An 11,958-nucleotide genomic window follows, 5' to 3' on the forward strand; every position below is an offset into this window, starting at 1 on the left:
GCATCATTCATGCTGTCGTCGGCGGCGAGGGAGGAGACCAACGGCTGCCCGCGCGTCCCGATCGGCGGTCGTGTCGTTCTCTCCGAGAGAGCGCCGGCTCGGGAGGGCCTCCGGCCCCTTCTTCCTCCCTGTGGTATTGTGGCCAAGATGCGGCCTCCCGACGCTGTCTTTGCGACATGCCGACGACCCTCAGGTATATATTCCTTCGAAACCTACCTTGCTCTACTGCCCCAGCTCCCTTCGTGTGGATCCTTTTCTACTTCCGTCCACTGTTCCAAAGCCACCTAGACTTCTACTAAGGCACGTGCTTTGCACGTATGTTCTGTATCATAGATACTCATATACCTTCTTTTTAGAGAGAGAAATGGGTACTCGTATCTTGAGTAGATATCATAGTGTGTTTGTTTGCATGATCTAAGGACTATTCTGAAATAAGAAGCAAATCACTTGCACAAATCAAACTGAGTTCCAAGTAAGAATTTGATTACAAGATAAAAGTTGTAGTTTTATTATATGATGTTTCCTGGGTTCCACTGATGTATAGTTCCAGAGTTGTTTGATGGTTTACATGCATGTTTATGGACTATTTTGTGCAACTAAATAAGTCATTTAGGTCTGACAGACACTCATGTCCTGTATTAGCTTGAGGTATAGCTTATGTATGACTGAAATAAAATATTACACTTTTTCTGTGAATAATAAAAATATTACATTTCTCGATGAAGCAGAATAAAACTTTAGCTAGCATCAGCCATGCAATGTTATGTTATGTGAACAGTGTAAACTTTGCAGTATAGCGGCATCTAAAAAATCCATTCTTACATTAATCTAAAAAAAATTAGTTAGTAGTAGAGTGTTTATTTCCCAGGTGACAACGGGGAACCAAAATGTGCTAGCTATTTGCCAACTTGTCGTACTTGCATGTGAGGAGGTGGCAGCAGTTTCTAGACATTTCTCAACTTCAGTAGGTGCAATCCAGATTCAACGGGGACTTCTTTATTTATTTACTTGGAGAGCAGAGTCGGCCATGTGCACAAGGAGCGGGAGCGAATCCGGCAGCTCTTAGCCGTCAGATCATGTCATCCTTTGTTTGATGGACGGCAGTGATATGCATGAGAGGGGAAATTAACGGTGGATTTTGAGCCAATGCTTGTTTGGGCGGGAGAACCAAAGATGGAGTGGTAAATCCAATTTCAAAACTGCCGCATTATAGTAGTAGTAGATTAGAAGTAAAGCTATTTCATACAGTCGACTCAAAGCGTTGGTTCAAACAGGGAAGAAAGTGGGAAAGTTGTAGCATGAATCTAGGACTTGGTTCTAAGAGGAAACGGGGGAAAGTAGTAATATTTGTCACTGTTTAAATAACCGTATATCTTATTTGCGCAAACAGGGATGTTTGTCTCCATATCGTTTCGGGATGTCTGTCTCCGTATCGTTTCTATCCGTGCAATCAAAAGCACACACCTCAGTTTTAGTACAACTGCGCAAAATGAGATGGCTATCCCTCGCTGCCGTCGTCTAACCTCCCGTCTTCAAGGTATCCCTACATTGGTAGTAACTAAGGTAGAATGACCAACGCAATCCAAAAGAAGCTGATTCGTACGTTTTACTTCCTGATTGCAGTGCAGGGACGAGCGAAAACAACTGCATCCTAGTCCGGAATGCACTTTCTACCAGTTCATCCATGGACCAAGGACTAGCTGGCACGGTTGCACGACGGTTTTTGGACAGGTGCACGGACAAGATGCATTGTGGTCTGCTTATTTCTGCAAATAGCGGTGCTTAAATTTAGTGGAATGCACAAGCATTTCAGCTGGTCAGTACACTGCATGGTTCGGTTCAGCATTCCAGCTGATACCACAATTATAATTGGTTATTCTGGAATGAGAGAACCTAACCCTGAATGGTGGCAACAAGAAAAAACCAGAGTGAACTCCAGGAAATTTAAGCCTGGCGGGAGGCCCTTTGCTCAGAGAGAAGCCTTGTTTGTTTTTTCCTGATTTGTAAACCTTCTCACAACTTTGTCTTTTGTTGTGAACTAGTATATGTTTGTTATGTTCTATGAATCATTGAGATGTATAAAATTGCTTAACTTATGCTTTTCAAGTTTTTTATGGAGACAAGTTTAATGTGAGTGTTCCACATGAGCGCTGGACTAGCGTGTGAATGTTTGGAATTTATTACATTGTGGCCTCAATTAACTGCATGAACCACTGTAACAAGATACATAGTTGCTTATATGTTAGACAGCAGATTGTTGATTGTTAGCTGGTCGATAGCCTAGTGTTGAAGCGAGCTGAGCCAATGTGCCGTGTTTTGCACAACTGCTTACAAGTGGGGTAGCACCAACAGTGTTTAGAAGTACTTATGTATACGTCGGCGCATGGTTCTTGAACAAGTGCTCTATTTCATCAAAACACACACTGCTCGTATGATAAACCGTGACAACTTATGTCTTACCATGCCATATTCATTAAAAAACTAGTGATGATGCATCTGTTTCGGCAACAATTACGATGGTTCTCACATGATTCACGGGCACACAAAAGTAGCAGCAGTTCCCATAGACGGATTCAAACAGAGTACTAGCCCCAGAGGGGTCGATAACAGGCAAGGTTCGGATAATTAGACACAATCCAAACTACTATTAAACACTAGCTGGGGCAACTATTTCATGCCTCTATCTTATTTGGGCTGGACACAAGATGGACCTTGCCATGAACATCATCGAGGACATCCCGCAGCAGCTCAATCCTGTGAACCTTCATGAAGACAACCTTGTGGCATTGCCACTGATAAACTTGTTTGTGGAGGCATGCCACGTCATCTTCCTGCGTAAGCTTGACAAGAACAGTATTCCTCACAAACGAAGGAGTAGCTTTGAACATCTTGTGCTTCAGTACACCCTGGACAACACGCCTGACAACAGTTAGGCTGGAATACAACTCTTCATTGGTATAACCGCAAATGGCTTCCATGATCCAACAGCCTAAGAACTCTGTTTTCCCAGTGCGTATATTCAGGTCGTCCGCCTCATATCGAGTGACATGTACAACCACACAATCCTTGTCCGCATCAGGGCTCTAATTGAAACAGAAACAAATTCTGAATACTTTTCAGTATAAGAAACACAAGTTATTTAAACCACTACATATACCATGGCATCAAAGCTAATAAAATTGTGCATTATTAATCACCACATACTTCCTTTTCTAAAAAAATCACCACATACTTAGATGAAAAACCACAATCGAGATCGGCAAAGAAGGAAATCACCTTGGGCAGCTCAGCGGAGGGGGGGCACACATCCTCGAAGGGGGAAAACTGCTCCTGCAGTGCCACAGGGGCTGTAACCTCAAATGGGGCGTTGACCATCTCAGTATCTGGGGTCGCCTCGGTGGTTGCATCCATCTTCTTGGAGCTCTTTGTCTCATGGGGATCAGCCTCCCACGTCTGCTCCAATATCGGCAGATCTTTGCCTGGTTCTCCTTGGTCCATCATGAAACTGACGAATACTAGGAGTCCACTGAAAGGAAAACACAATCGCAATGACAATGAAACAAAAAAGAGAGTGAGGATCGGTTACTGCTTTGCAAAAGTTCTTTTTTTTCCTCTGAACGAAAATATACCAACATCACGGATCCTCTTACCTTCCCTTCGTTCGGAGAGAAGAACAGTGGCAGATGCAAGTGTTGCCTTTCTTGAAGACGGTGTGGGAGAAGGGGATTCAACAAAGAGTGAAATGATGGTTGCTTCGTCCGTCAAACTTAGACTGCGGGGAGGTGGGGTTTTGTGATACGACGGCTCGTTACTACCGCGCTACAACCGGGGTGACTCTCCACCTACATACTGCCTTCTAATTTGGTGGATGGCATTTGGGCTCGCGCGCTGCATGGCCCGCATGTCGGTGAACAAAAGTATAACGGCATTCAGTCGAGGGAGACGTTTCAATGACCTAGGAGGAGCCAGAAGCGGTAGAGTGTCTCCACTGTACTAGTAGTAAGTTTTTTTCTGGGTAGCTGTAGAGTGTCTCCACTTTACTAGTAGTAATTGTTTCTCGGATCCCAAGACAAAACAGCCCATCCACACTAGTAAATAGTAAAATCAATTCAAAAACCTAGGTGCTCTTCTTCCTCCTCGCTCCCACCCACCTCACGTCAGCTCGCACCACTCGTACCCCCAAATTCCTCACCTCACTCCTAAAGAAAACTCCAGCTCCCCTTCTTCCTCACTCCTACAGAAAACCCCCAGCTCCCCTTCTTCTTCACTCGCACTACAACTAGGCTCGTCATTCATTACTCTGCTCAAATCCGTGAGCGCGACGCGACGCCCTCGAGGAAAATGGAGTCGGCTAACCCCAGCGCCAAGAAGATGAGGCTCCCGCCAGTGGCGACGCCTATTATAGATCCCGCACCTGGTAGCGCGGGGAGAAGCAGCGACCCCGCCCCCACCGGATCCCAGGAACCCGTAGAATCTCGGGTGGACCGCATCAGCGATCTCCCGGACGCCATCCTTGGGGAGATCATCTCGCTTCTCCCCACCAAGGATTGCTGCCGCACCCAAGTCCTCTCAATTCGGTGGCGCCCTTTATGGCGCGTCATTCCCCTTAATCTCGATTGTCATCAGCTATCTCTCTTCAATGATTTTGAAATCCCCAGAGCCATCATCTCCTCCCACCAGGGCTCCGTTCAAAGCCTCTGCATCCCGTCATGCTACCTGAGCAAGCATACCATGCCCTGCATGGTGGACGCCTGGCTGGAATCCCCTAAATTCACAGAACTACAGCTGCTTGAGTTCTACTATTCCCCTGGAAATCACATACCACATACCGAACGCCATGAACTTGTGCCCTTAGCACCGATGTCCATCTCGGGGTTTTCATCCTCTCTCCACACCGCCACCTTTGCACAGTGCTACCTACCAGACAATCTGGTACTAAACCTTCGACTCCCATTTCTCAAGAAACTTTCACTTGTGCGGGTTCGTATATCGGAGGCCTCATTGCACATCATCATCCACTCCAGTTGCCCTGCACTAGAGTGCTTGGTGCTTGTTTTCACATTTAGAATCGGTTGTCTCCAAATAAAGTCGCCTAACCTTGTAAGAATTGGAATTACTTTTGACAGAAGGCAGCTCATCATCCAAGATGCCCCTTCACTTCAAAGGTTGATCCTTGATTCTAGTTATTCACCGTTGCAAATAACCGTCCTCTCTGCGCCTAAACTGGAGACCTTGGGTGTAATACATGATCTCTGTGCTCATTTCAATATGGTGTTTGGCTCCATAGTTCTTCAGGTACTTTATATTATCATCTACACTTGTAACCATAAGCTGCATTTTAAATTTCTGCGCATAATTTATATATCATCTTGGAGTACACATTTTGTACTAATATTATGGTCTATGCTCAATGAAGAGTTTCTCCATGGATGGCCTATCAATGGTGCTGGATTCTGTTAAGATCTTATATATCCAAATGAATAGTTTTGATCTGAACAAGATTATTGGCTTGCTGCAATGCTTTCCATGTCTGGAGAAGTTGTATATAAAGGTGATAATTTCACGCACATTGGAAGCCCGCATATAGTGTACTAGAATTAATCGTTCAGCTGTTGCTCTTTCGACACTCTTCTTTTAGACCTTAACTGTTTTCAATCTTCATGTCTATTTAGGCAACAGGACGGGGTAAGAAAGTTATAACCAATCGGTGGATTCGTAAGCATCGGGATTTTCTCACTTCTCATGAGATTCGATTGAAGACAATAACGCTAGAACGATATGTAGCCAACCGTGCAAACACAAGATTTGTCACATTATTCCTGCTGAATGCGAGGTTACTATTGTCCATCAGGGTTAAGTTTATCAGCAGCATGGTTTTGACGGATGGGTATGTCAAAGAGCAAAAAAAAGGAGTTTCAGGTGGGCAAAAGAGCTTCTGAACGTGTCGGGCTTCTATTTACAACATATTGTGGTCATAATCAAGTAAATTTTACGACCCAGGATGTTCATTCTATGGACCTAACCGATCCATTTGACTATGACTGCCGAAAATAGTGCTGGAGTTAGATGTTGTTGCCCTTTTCAATCTGGTTTTTTTTGTAAACCTGATGAACAATTAACCCTCGTGCTTTTGTACAGTTTGTAAGCTGGAGTTAGATGTTCCTGCCCTTTTCAACTCGGCTGTGACTGTCATATTTTCTTTGAAACAAGGCAAATGGCTTGCCATTCGTTTAATTTAGAGTGAAATATTGTAACAAATCCAAACCAAGGGAAATAACATCACTCTCGCCGGCAGCTTGAGCTCACTGTGCGTTACATAAGCCAAGTGATTAGCCCCCACCAGCACCCACAAACTTATTTCGAACTAGCACATCAAATGGGCTGTAAATTTTCATAGGAAAGGCTGCATGACCGTGACAGATTTGGATTCTGACATTTGGGACCCGTGAGGAAATATCCTATCGAAGGTGGTGTCGACTTACTAGCCAGTCAACAAATGACTCTGCCTACCAGCCGTTGGATTGACATCCAACATCTGTCGTGTATCTTCTATCTCTTGTCTTCTTCTTCCTCCAATCGCCCAAACCAAACCACCCCGTCGGCTCCGCCTGCTCCCGCCTCCCATGGCTGGCTGCGCCTCCGCCGCCCTACCGTACGTACCCTCCAATGTTGGCTAGTCCCTCCCGCTATTCCCCCACACGTCCTGTTATTCTCTGGCGACGTCAGCCCCAACACGCATCCGCGCCCGAACCAGTCAGCCCTCATACTCCCCTCCGCCTGCGACTGGACCGGCGCATCTTCAACGGCTCTTGTTCGTTCCATCTGAGGCCTCGCCGTCGTCCTCCGCCTTGCGGCCTTGGTTCGCTCGCCGTGTGCCGTGCGCCGCCCTCTTGCATTGTCAACATCGTCAACAACCGAGAGGAACAAGGAGATGACTGTACGTGGAGAGGATGACAGTAGGGACCCACCAGCGTCATGGCAGTACGCAAGCAAGTGCCTCTATAGTACAAGCACAAAAATATGGTTCCTCCTAATTAGTTGGACATCTGGGGCTCACGCCATTGTCAACATAGTCAATAAACGAGAGAATTACACTACGAGCGGCTGACACCAGGGACCCAGCAAGTCGCGTAGTTTTTTTGAGGAACAAGCATTTGTTATTTATATTAGTTTTAGTGACGGATCAGGGTAACAAAGGGGTTGTGCGGGGGCTGTGGCCCGTCTAGCCAGGGTTTTATTTATGTTTACCACATCATGAGCCCAGTTGTGTTTTTTTATTGCTGAAAATGGCTAGCCCAGTTCAATTTTTTTAAAGAAATACCCAAACAAGGCCTACTTGCTTTATCGGCCCTGCTGGGCTGCAAATCTTTCAAGACGAGGAGAGTTTCATTTGGTTTGCCCAGAAATGGGTTGTACATTGTTAAAACACATCAAACCGGGAATTAGTTTCAATTTTGTTTCATTACAAGATCTTAAATTCCATTGATTTTTATGCGTGGACAATTATAAATAAATTATTTTTCAAAATAGTTTGAATGTGAATCGATATTTCTGGATTAAAAACAGTTGACCGCACGGAAATATGCAAAATTTCGTATACTTTTTAACCATGGCCACAATATGGGGTGTGATGCTAACAAAAAGAAGATGGGCTCCAAAAAAATTCTTACAAATTAGCAAATGGGTTGTACATTATTAGAAATAATGGCAGATGGGTTGTATGTTGTTTTCCACAGATTTGAGGCTGACTTGTGCGCCTACTACAGGTTGACGTGTATGCTTTCATAAAAAAAAGGTTGACGCACACGCAACGCCCTGTCAACTTAGTCAACACACAAGAGCAGTGACTATTGGATGTCCATCCAACGGCTGTCGTGCTTCTTCAATCTCTGCTCTTCATGCGCAAGCCGCTCAAACAAGCGCCGGCGGGACTGCCTGCTCCCTCCTCCCGCGGCCGGCTATGCTGCCGCGCAGGCCTCACGGCCCCACCGTACTCCCATCGCTGGCCTAGCCATCCCTCTACTCACCCACACATGTTGTTATTCTCCAGCGACGGCAGACGAACCAGTAAACCCTCGTACTCCTCCGCGTGGGAAACATATGTTCGCACGCAAGGAAATGCCTCCTTATTACGCCCAAAAAATGAATACCCCCTGCTAGCTGGGACCCACCATATTGTTGGGCTGACTTGTGGGCCTACTAAGTTGACAGGGACGGAGAGCTTTGTCAACTTAGTCAATACTCCAGTGACCGTGTGATGTCCATCCAATGGCCATAGTGCTTCTTCAACCTCTGGTCTTCTTGCTCCAGCCGCCCAAAGCAGCGCCGGTCGTGCTGCCTGCTCCTGCCTCCCGTGGCCGGATGTGCTACCGCGGAGGCCTCACCGCCCCCATACTACTCCCACCACTGGCCAGGCCATCCCTCCACTCACCCACACCCCCTGTTATTCTGCGGCGACGACAGCCTCACACCGCAGCCGAACCAGTGAACGCTCGTACTCCTCTCTGCGTGGGCATCCACTGCCGCGTCTTGCACGGCTCTGCGTCCTCCCCTTCCTAGGCCTCGCCGTCGTCCACCGTCGTGGTGCTCTCGACGCGGCATGGTCAATGTGGTCAATGACCGACTTCCATCGGAAGAGTACTGTATGTGGAGAGGCTGACAGCTGGGTCCATGGCAGCCGCAAGGAAATGCCTCCTTATTACGCAGAAAATAATTATTCCTCCACCTGACAACGGGGACCCACCGGACGGGCCACCAGTATTTTGTGAAAAAAATCTTTTCCCCCTAACTGCTGGGACCCACCAGACGGGCCACCGTATGTCGCGAAAAAAATGTTCCTCCCGCTGTCAGCTCGGACCCACCGGAAGTGCCTCCTTATTATGCACAAAAAAATGAATACTCCCCCGGCTAGCTAGGACCCACCTTGCTAGGAGGCTGACTTGTGGGCCTACTAAGTTGACGGGGACGAAGGGCTTTGTCAACTTAGTCAATATGAACGATTCTAGCTCCAGTGACCGTACGATGTCCATCCAACGGCCGTAGTGCTTCTTCAACCTCTGGTCTTCTTGCTCCAGCCGCCCAAAGCAGCGCCGGTCGTGCCGCATGCTCCTGCCTCCCGTGGTCGGATGTGCTGCCGCAGAGGCCTTGTCGCCCCCTACTATTCCCACCGCTGGCCAGGCCCTGCGGCGACGGCAGCCTCACACCGCAGCCGAACCAGTGAACCCTCGTAGTCCTCTCCGCGCAGGCTTCCACTATCGCGTCGTCTCCTTCCTAGGCCTCACCGTCGTCCACCGCCGTGGTGCTCTCCGCGCGGCGTGGTCAATGTGGTCAAGGAACAACTTCGATCGGAAGAGTACTGTACATGGCGAGGCTGACAGCTGGGTCCACGGCCACAGCCCAGTTTTTTGTGATTTGCCAGGTAAGTCGCTTTGTCAGGCCTGTTGGGCTGCAATTCTTTCAAGACGGGGAGAGCTTTCATTAGGCTGGCCGAGAAATGGCCCATCAGTAATGAGAAATGGGTTGTACATTTTTAAAACACATCAAACCGGCAATTAGTTTCAAATATATTTTTTTCATTTCAAGATTTTTTAATTACATTAATTTTTATGTGTGGAGAATTTGTTGGATTTTATATTGATATACATTTATTTTTAAAATCAGTTTGAATGTGAGTTGAAATTTCGGGATTAAAAACAGTTTGGACCGCACCGAAATATGCAAAATTTCATATAATTTTTTAACAGTTGCCACAATATGGGCTGTAATGCTAACAAAAAGAATACGGGCTCCAAAAAAAACATAAGAATTAGCAAATGGGTTATAAATTATTAGAAATAATGGCAGATGGGTTGTATGTTGTTTTTCACAGATTTGAGGCTTTCCTAAAAAAAGGTTGACGCACAAGCACTGACTGTTGGATGTCCATCCAACGACCGTCGTGCTTCTTCAATCTCTGCTCTTCCTGCTCCAGCCGCTCAAACAAGCGCCGGCGGGACTGCCTGCTCCCTCCTCCTCGCGGCCGGCTGTGCTGCCGCGCAGGCCTCACCGCCCGACCGTACTCCCATCGCTGGCCTTGCCATCCCTCTACTCACCCACACCTGCTATTATTCTCCGGCGGCGGCAGACGAACCAGTAAACCCTCGTACAGTCGTACTACCCTCCGCGTAGGAAACAACTGCCGAGTCTTCCCTGCCTCCGTGTCGTCCCCTTCCTAGTCCTCGCCGTCGTCCACCACACTGGTGCTCTCGGTGCGGCCTGGTCAACATGGTCAACGACCGACATGCATCTGAAGTGGACTTTACGTGGAGAGGCCGACAGCTGGGTCCACGGCCGCACGCAAGGAAATGCCTCCTTATTACGCGCAAAATAATGATTCCTCCACCTAACATCGGGGACCCACCGAAAGGGCCTCTGTATTTCGCAAAAAAACGTTACCTCTGCTGACAGCTCGGACCCACCAGCTATATCTTCGCACGCAAGGAAGTGCCTCCTTATTACACACAAAAAAATGAATACTCCCCCTGTTAGCTGGGACCTAGTATAGTGGCAGGCTGACTTGTGGGCCTACTAAGTTGACGAGGACGGAGGGCTTTGTCAACTTAGTCAATATGCACGATTCTAGCTCCAATGACCGTACGATGTCCATCCAACGGCCGTAGTGCTTCTTCAACCTCTGGTCTTCTTGCTCCAGCCGCCCAAACCAGCGCCGGTCGTGCCTCGTGCTCCTGCCTCCCGTGGCCGGCTGCGATGCAGCGGAGGCCTCACCGCCCCCTACTACTCCCACCGCTAGCCAGGCCATCCCTCTACTCACCCACACCCCCTGTTATTCTGCGGCGACGGCAGCCTCACACCGCAGCGAACCAGTGAACCCTCGTACTCCTCTATGTGTGGGAATCCACTGCCGCGTCTTCCCCGGCTCCGCGTCATCCCCTTCCTAGGCCTCGCCGTCGTCCACCGCCCTGGTTCTCTCGGCACGGCGTGGTCAACGTGGTCAAGGAACGGCTTCCATCGGTGGGTCCACGGCCGCAACAAGGAAGTGCCTCCTTATTACATGCAAAAAATAATTATTCCTCCACCTGACAGCGGGACCCACCGGACGGGCCACCGTATTTCGCCCCCCTGACTGCTGGGACCCACCAGCTACATCTTCGCAGGCAAGGAAGTGCCTGGCAGTCGGGACCCACCTGGTCGAAGCGTACGTAGCGTTGTCATTCTGGTGGCGAACGTGTACGTACATACTGGTCGATGTAGAGGCATGCACGTTTCGTAGTAGAGGCGTGCACGTACGTACAGCGGCCAGGGTGCAAGAAAGAAAATACAGCCACGTATGTGTACATACGGGCGGGGTCTCGAACGCCTACTCGCGCATACGTACGGCCAGGGCTCGTGTACATTGCTGGGTTGGAACGGAGAAATAGTGTCGTCGTCGTGTTCATGGGGAGGCAACGAAATGCGTCATGTTCATGGGGAGGCAACGAAATGCGTCGTGTTCATCGGGAGGGCTTGGACGGAACAGGCGATGGAGACGAGGCCTGGCGTACCGCAGAACGGAGGAAACGGCCTTGTGTTCAACCGGCCACGTTCGAAACAGGATCCTGTTCATCGGGAGGGGTCTGGCGTACCGCAAAACAGAGGAAACAGACCTCCTAGGGTCAAAATGGGGGTCCTGTTGATCGGGAGGGGTGTGGCGTACCGCAAAACGGATGAAACGGACTTGTGTTGGAGCGCTACGGTCGAAACGGGGGTCCAGTTCATCGGGAGGGGTGTGGCGTACCGCAAAACGGGACTCCACGGGATACTGTTCATCTCCACCGTCGACCTCCTCCAGCCTCCACGGGCTCCTGTTCATCCAGCCTCCATCGCGTGCTACTCCACGGGCTACTGTTCAACCACCCCTCCACCGTCTACTGTTCATCCAGCCCTCCACTCCACGGGGTCCTGTTCAACCACCCCTCCACG

The sequence above is a fragment of the Triticum aestivum genome, chromosome 2A, assembly GCF_018294505.1.
Source record: "Triticum aestivum cultivar Chinese Spring chromosome 2A, IWGSC CS RefSeq v2.1, whole genome shotgun sequence".
Taxonomy (NCBI): Eukaryota; Viridiplantae; Streptophyta; class Magnoliopsida; order Poales; family Poaceae; genus Triticum; species Triticum aestivum.